The 7729-nt window shown below is 42.7% G+C and overlaps 1 pseudogene; it reads right to left on the bottom strand.

Annotated features, from left to right (window-relative positions):
* LOC109462704 overlaps positions 1 to 7729 on the bottom strand; it is a 65738-nt pseudogene that overhangs the window by 54458 nt on the left and 3551 nt on the right.

Below are 7729 nucleotides of genomic sequence, written 5' to 3'. Positions count from 1 at the left end.
CTTTCAGCACTACTGAACTATGGAATCCTGTTTTTCTTTCAGCACTACTGGACTATGGAATCCTGTTTTCCTTTCAGCACTACTGGACTATGGAATCCTGTTTTCCCTTTCAGTACTATTGGACTATGGAATCCTGTTTTTCCTTTCAGCACTACTGGACTATGGAATCCTGTTTTTCATTTCAGCACTACTGGACTAAGGAATCCTGTTTTTCCCTTTCAGCACTACTGGACTATGGAATCCTGTTTTTCATTTCAGCACTACTGGACTATGGAATCCTGTTTTTCCCTTTCAGCACTACTGGACTATGGAATCCTGTTTTTCATTTCAGCACTACTGGACTATGGAATCCTGTTTTTCCCTTTCAGCACTACTGGACTATGGAATTCTGATTTTCTCTTTCAGCACTACTGGGCTATGGAATCCTGTTTTCCTTTCAGCACTACTGGACTATAAAAACCTGTTTTCCCTTTCAGCACTATTGGAATATGGAATTCTGATTTCCCTTGAAGGAATACTAGACTATGGAATTCTGTAAAAAAGGGAAAACAAAAAGATGTGATAAGAAAGTCTGCATTTCATTCAAAAATCCTTTCACTGGACGACAAAGCCTCCGTTTAGACAGTTAGTGAATCACCCCTCAACACCCCTCCCCTCAATGAATAGCGCCACATGTAAATTCCTCCATGATAAAAACCAGATGTTTGGGTGGAAAGACCATTGCGAGGCACATTTGGGGTTTACAAAAGCGTCTAGTATCTCGAAAGAACTTCTGAATTTCAACCCAAAAATTACCTCTTCTCTATAAAATTAAGTGTGCATTTATAGATAGACAATTTTACTATTTGTACAATATGGAAGCACTGTTGACTGTTGTGTTTTGATTTCATTTTGTACGGAGACGACATAACCCCTTCTAGACCTTCGCTGAGATGTCAACAACACTTTCTCACGATCTTGTACAACGTGGAGGGCAAACAAAACAAAACAAAATTTGCGTACTTGTGCTGCTCTCCATATACTCTAAAGTTGCTGCTGACAGAAACGTGTTTGCACACAAGAAACCGTTACTTTCCGAGCAGTATAGAACATAGAAGCGGCACACACACACATCGCTAGTGAGAGACTCAGAGAGCGTAAAACAAACTTGTACGTGTAATTTTTGTGTCCCATCGACAACTGTGGAGTAGACAAGCTCTTGGTACTTACCTGAGCTGTATGGATGAAATCCCGACGATCTGAACCGAACAAGGCTACGTAGAAAACTCAGGAAGACGAACGAGAACAAGAGACCCTACGATATTCTCTCTCCACACAACGACACGTCTGGTGGACGGAGACACGGGGGTTAGCGGAATGAGCTCCGCGGAGATTGGATTCATAATGAGGCGAAGCGGAGCAGGGTCCTTGCTATCCGCGGAGTTGGAATTCTTGTGGCAGTTTTTGAAACTTTGAAGAATCCATGCATGAATCGTCTACTAAGTTCTAGCATTTATATGTTCCATGACGTAACAACAAACAAATCGTTCTATGACGTATAAAAGAACGTGGAACATGACGACCGGTTTTGTTTTGTGCTGTTCGAACGATGTCGCTGCAACGCCACGTTCTATCAAACACGGAAACACGGTTTTCACCCTGCTCTAAAAAGATCGGGAGGGTTATTTACAGTTCCAACCAACTTGTGTGTGATAATATCCCAACTTTCAGTATCAGTGGACGCAGAGGGACGTTCCGATCTCCAGTTGAAGGTGTGTTTCGTCTGGAGCATCCCGCATACTTCATTTGTTGTCAAGTCGAGTCTTCGGTCAGGTAGGAGCTATAACATTTCACCTTTTTCGGCCGCTCTTGATTTGATTGAGATATCCGTGTATTATAGTGGCCTTGTGTGTGTGTGTGTGTGTGTGTGTGTGTGTGTGTGCGTGCGCGCGCGCGTGTATGTTTTTGTGTGTGCGTTCATGTGTATGTCTTTTTATGTGGGTCTGATCTGTGTGTCTGTGAGTGTGCGTGCGTTTTTGTTTGTGTGTATGTGCCTGTGTATGTACGTGTGTGTGTGTTTGTTCGCGTGTGTTTGTCTAGTTTTGCTATGAAGGTATACGTACTGGATGTATATTTGTTATGGTTGCCACTTCGTCTTCTGGTAGATTGTTCTACCAAGAATCCAGGGGGTTCATGATATAATCATGAAGAAACATAATCTATTGTTGCTACTGGTGGTCGTTTCTGTTACCTTCATGCTGTGTTCGTTGGCTTAATGTTATTTATTAAATATGTTGTTGTTAACATTTCATAAATATACCCCTTCGTTTTGTCAACACCTATTACATACAAAATATCATCACTATCTCGCAGCGTCTTTTGTCTACTCATTAACAAACAAACAAAACAGAATGTTGCAGATTATCCAGTGTCGTGTAGTTGTATATACCACTGTGTGTGTTTGTGTGTGTATGGTATGTTTGTGTGCTTCATTTTTTGTTGTTAACATTTCATATATGTAGCTATTTACATACTAAATATTATCACGATCTCCCAACAACTTCCGTATAAAAAGCAAACCGGAACATAATGTTGTGGATTATCCAGTCAGTGCCTACTGCGAGTTTTCACATGTGGAAAGGTTGTCAAAATGGACATATTCTGTAATTATATACAATTGTAACGAGACGAAGAAGGACGCACGTCTGAACTCGTCAATGGCTTGATCTTAACTCATTTATTCAATCTGTAACCGGCCGGTTCTAGAGCCCCTTCCCTCGAACGGTACCGGTATAGATCACCTGTTCGAACACGACGTTGGCACGTGCGCTGGCACGTGTTCGAACAGGCGACCTCGGCACCGCCCAAGGGAGGGGATAGAACCGGCGATAATATACAAATGCTTTAATACTAACAATACATATTGTTACACAATGATACGATTCGACCTGTTATCAGCGAATTCAATCTTTGATTTCGAAGAGTCATGGTTGTTTTCTCTCTGACTGGTTTTCTTGGGAGAAGGAATCTAGACACCGTCGATCTAGGAGGTGTTCCGCGTCGTATGTCCAGCTTTTTAATGTACGGAGAAGACGGGGAGTATTCAGGTCTTCAATGGCATCTGACGAAGAGGAGTATTCCGATCTTCAACAGTAGCTGTGTTATGTGGAGTACGTAGATACATTACTTAACTAAGACTACAGGAGTAAATACTAGGCGCTATAACAAGTACAGTATAAGTATGGAACAGAAGTGGGATCCGTATGGAGACAAAACTTAAGGTGTACAAAGCCATTGTACTTCCAACACTCTTGTATGCGTGTGAGACATGGACTGTGTACCGACGCCATGCCAGGAAATTAAATCACTTCCATACCACCCGCCTTAGGAATTTCGAAGCTGTTGCGCATCAAATGGCAAGAGAAAATACCGGACACGGAGGTTTTGACTCGTGCAGGTATGCCGAGTATTCACACCATTCTGATGCAGTCCCAGCTTAGATGGTCAGGACACTTGGTCCGTATGCCAGACCATAGACTGCCCGAGAGACTGTTCTATGGTGAACTTGAAGAAGGTGTACGGTCACGTGGTGGCCAAAAGAAGAGGTACAAGGACTCTCTTAAAGTATCCCTGAAAGCCTTCAACATAAAGGCAGACTCGTAGGAAAGACTTGCCAGTGACCGACCACTGTGGCGACGCACAGTTAGAGAGGGTGCCGCTACCTGTGAGGAAGCACGCAGAACTGCCGCACGGCAGAAGAGACGAGCCAGGAAGGAGGGTGCTGCCGGTCCTGTGGCGAACACTGCTCTGTTCTCCTGCCCGCACTGTGAGCGCCGGTTCCGGGCGAAAATTGGACTCTACAGTCACCTGAGGACACACCCTACTACAGAGGGATGACGAAGCGGTCCTCGTCAACCTGACTGACGAACGACACTTAACTAAGACTACAGGAGTAAATACTAGGCGCTATAACAAGTACATGTCGGTTCTATTGCTACAAAATGTAATACAGACAGTAGAATATCAGCAACAAACGTCTTTCTAAGCACTTGCAACTACATGCACTAATTCTATCACCGCAACCATTATTTAGAAACAAGAAACAAATAGTATACTAAATAAACTGATTCTATAAATATCTAGGTTACCAGAATAAACAACAACATGCCTATGTTGGATGGTATTCCATCTATAAAAACAAAACTATTTTCTTCTATAACAGAAGAACTTTAAACAAACGAATTGATGTTAGTTAGCTTGATATACTGTATTTTACATCCCCTATATCAGTTATGCTGTGCTATGGAATGCAACAAACCGGATGTACCGCATGCAGTATGACGTTTCATTCTGTGACAAACAATACATTCTGTGAAAGGCACTTAAACAAACTTTACAGTTTTACAGTCATTGTTTGAAGTACATCATGAAGAGGTAAAACATGGACTTTCCTTGACCAGCTTGAATTCTAATACTACTAAAAGTTATGTAAATCTTATATAAGCAATGAATACTCAACTTGCTCATGGTGTTGTCCTATACAACATATGAACTTTCTAGCATGTCTTCAATCCAAACATTTCTTTGATTTTTTTCTTATCTGGTTTCACATGATTCACCTTCTTGCACACAACAAATCGCCCATTAGAGTTTCCATGTGTCTCTTGCAATGACCCAGGTGTCTTAACAGTCTGTTGCACTCCTCAGACTTAGAGTTTCTTCCCTATGACTAGGCTCACAACTCCATTCTCAAACCTCAGCTTTTGTACTCCTCAGTCACACCTGTAGGGTTTCTCACAAGTGAGTCCGCATGTGTTTCCTCAGATTACACATCGTACTGAACTGCCTGCCGCACTCGTCACACCTTTAGAGTTTCTCACCTGTGTGAGTCCGCATGTGTTTCTTCAGATTACCCAGCAAACTGAACTGCCTGCTACACTTTTCACACTTGTATGGTTTCTCCCGTGTGACTCCGCATGTGCATTTTCAGGTCACTCAGTTTACTGAACTGCCTGCTGCACTCCTCACACCTGTAGGGTTTCTCACCTGTGTGAGTCCGCATGTGCTTCTTAAGATGACCCAGCTCTCTGAACTGTCTGCTGCACTCCTTACACTTGTACGGTTTCTCCCCTGTGTGAGTCCGCATGTGGCTCTTCAGATTACCAAGCTGACTAAACTGCTTGCTGCACTCTTCACACCTGTAGGGTCTCTCACCTGTATGAGTCCGCATGTGTTTCTTCAGATTTTCCAGCACACTGAACTGCCTGCTGCATTCCTCACACCTGTAGGGTTGCTCACCTGTGTGAGTCCGCATGTGAGACTTAAGATGACTAAGATCTCTAAACTGCTTGCAACAATCCTCACACTTGTACGGTTTTTCCCCAGTGTGAGTCCGCATGTGTTTCTTAAGATGACCCAGCTGACTGAACTGCCTGCTGCACTCCGCACATTGGTACGGTTTCTCCCCTGTGTGAATTCGCATGTGAGTCTTCAGACTTTTCATCTGATTGAACTGCCTGCTGCACTCCTCACACTTGTAGGGTTTCTCCCCTGTATGAGTCCGCATGTGTGTCTTAAGATGACCCAGCTGACTGAATTGCTTGCTGCACTCCTCACACCTGTAGGGTTTCTCACCTGTGTGAGTCCGCATGTGTGTCTTGAGACGACACAGATGACTGAACTGCTTGCTGCACTCCTCACATCTGTACGTTTTTGTGGATGATCTCCCATCCGAACCTCTTTTGATGCCATCAGAGCCACCGCTGGTTGTTGCCATGGTAACAAAAGCTGTGTAGTCCTGGAGTATGAAGATGAAAGATTTAATTTCTGTCAGTTTCTGTCTGCTCAGAACTATCAGGACTAAGAAACTATCAAACAGTTCAGCAATGTATCATGAAAGTTCATCTGTGTGGGCAGTAATCATAGTAAAATTTTGAACTTAGTATAAGGATCAATTTTTCAGCGACCACTGTGGCCTTCATCAGGATAATTAATGAACAATCACTTTACAACGTGATCTCGCGAGAGTTACAGTTACAAACACGTGACCCTATTCACACGAGACGTTACTAGCTGATACGTGACATGAGCAATTGATCAAAAGTGCCAGGGAGTTTATATCGTCCACCATCTCTATTAAGTGAAGGATGAAGTGCTATAATATATATGGCCTTCTTAATGCCTCTTAAAAATAGTCATGTTCAGTGTCCAGTATTCTGACTTTGTTGAGTTCAGAAATTTGCATAGAGAAAAGCAAGGAGGGTTGGTGCTTGATGAGTTGTTGCTTGCTGTGATAGTCTTGACACCATCATTTTGTTTGAACCTTTAGTTATGAAAAACTCAACTTATGTAACTTCTCCCCAAATATAACAGCTATCAGTCATGCAAAAATCATTACCGTAGCTTGTCTAGAATACAGGAAAACCCGACATTCTATTGCGAAGTGCTAATAAAAAAAACAATCATTTCTTCACTCACTCACTCACACTCACTGCTCGGCTTAGCTTCCGTTGTTCCCCGTCATGCAAGGGTTGGACGTCGTGGGGACAAAAGTTAAATCTAACTTCATTCAAAATTTCATGACAATCCATCCAAAGCCTCTTTGAGATATGCTGCTAAACCAAATACATGTACAAACACAACTTTAAAAATATAACAACCTTGACCTTAATTAGTTAATTATTAGATATTCTTACCGGAAAAATATCTTTTACACAGTCAAGTCTTGCACCGCTACACCTGAGTACTGATGTCTGGAAGAACACGGGTGAATACTTGAGCAGGACGTTTTCCCTTTCAGCAGGACGGGCAGGACTATGGAATCCTGTTTCCCCTTCAGCACTACTGGACTATGGAATCCTGTTTTCCTTTCAGCACTACTGGACTATGGAATCCTGTTTTTCCTTTAAGCTGGGCAGGCAGGACTGGAATCCTTATTTCCCTTTCAGCACTACTGGACTGTGGAATCCTGTTTTCCCTTTCAGCACTACTGGACTATGGAATCCTGTTTTCCTTTCAGCACTACTGGACTATGGAATCCGGTTTTCCTTTCAGCACTACTGGACTACTATAGAATCCGGTTTTCCTTTCAGCTGTACTGGACTATGGAATCTTGATTTCCCTTTCAGCACTACTGGACTATATGGAATCCTGTTTTCCCTTTCAGCACTACTGGACTATGGAATCCTGTTTTCCCTTTCAGCACTACTGGACTATGGAATTCTGTTTTCCCTTTCAGCACTACTGGACTATGGAATGCTGTTTTTCCCTTTTAGTAGTACTGGACTATGGAATAATGTTTTTCTTTCAGCACTACTGGACTATGGAATCCTGTTTTTCCTTTCAGCAGGGCAGGCAGGACTATGGAATCCTGATTTCCCTTTCAGCACTACTGGACTATGGAATTATGTTTTTCCCTTTAGTAGTACTGGATCCGGACTATGGAATAATGTTTTTCTTTCAGCACTACTGGGCTATGGAATCCTGTTTTTCCTTTCAGCAGGGCAGGCAGGACTATGGAATCCTAAATTCCCTTTCAGCACTACTGGACTATGGAATCCTGTTTTCCCTTCAGCACTACTGGACTATGGAATCCGGATTTCCCTTTCAGCACTACTAGACTATGGAATTCTGTAGAAAACGGAAACAAAAAGATGTGATCAGAAAGTCTGCATTTCCTTCAAATATCCTTTCACTAGACGACAAAGCTTCCGTTTAGATAGTTATTGAATCACCCCTCAACACCCCCCCC

Source organism: Branchiostoma belcheri, unplaced genomic scaffold (genome assembly GCF_001625305.1).
Source record: "Branchiostoma belcheri isolate BF01 breed outbred unplaced genomic scaffold, Haploidv18h27 scaffold12, whole genome shotgun sequence".
NCBI classification, from domain to species: Eukaryota; Metazoa; Chordata; class Leptocardii; order Amphioxiformes; family Branchiostomatidae; genus Branchiostoma; species Branchiostoma belcheri.
The sequence above is the reverse complement of the archived record's forward strand: the minus strand, read 5'-3'. Positions and strand labels throughout refer to the sequence as shown.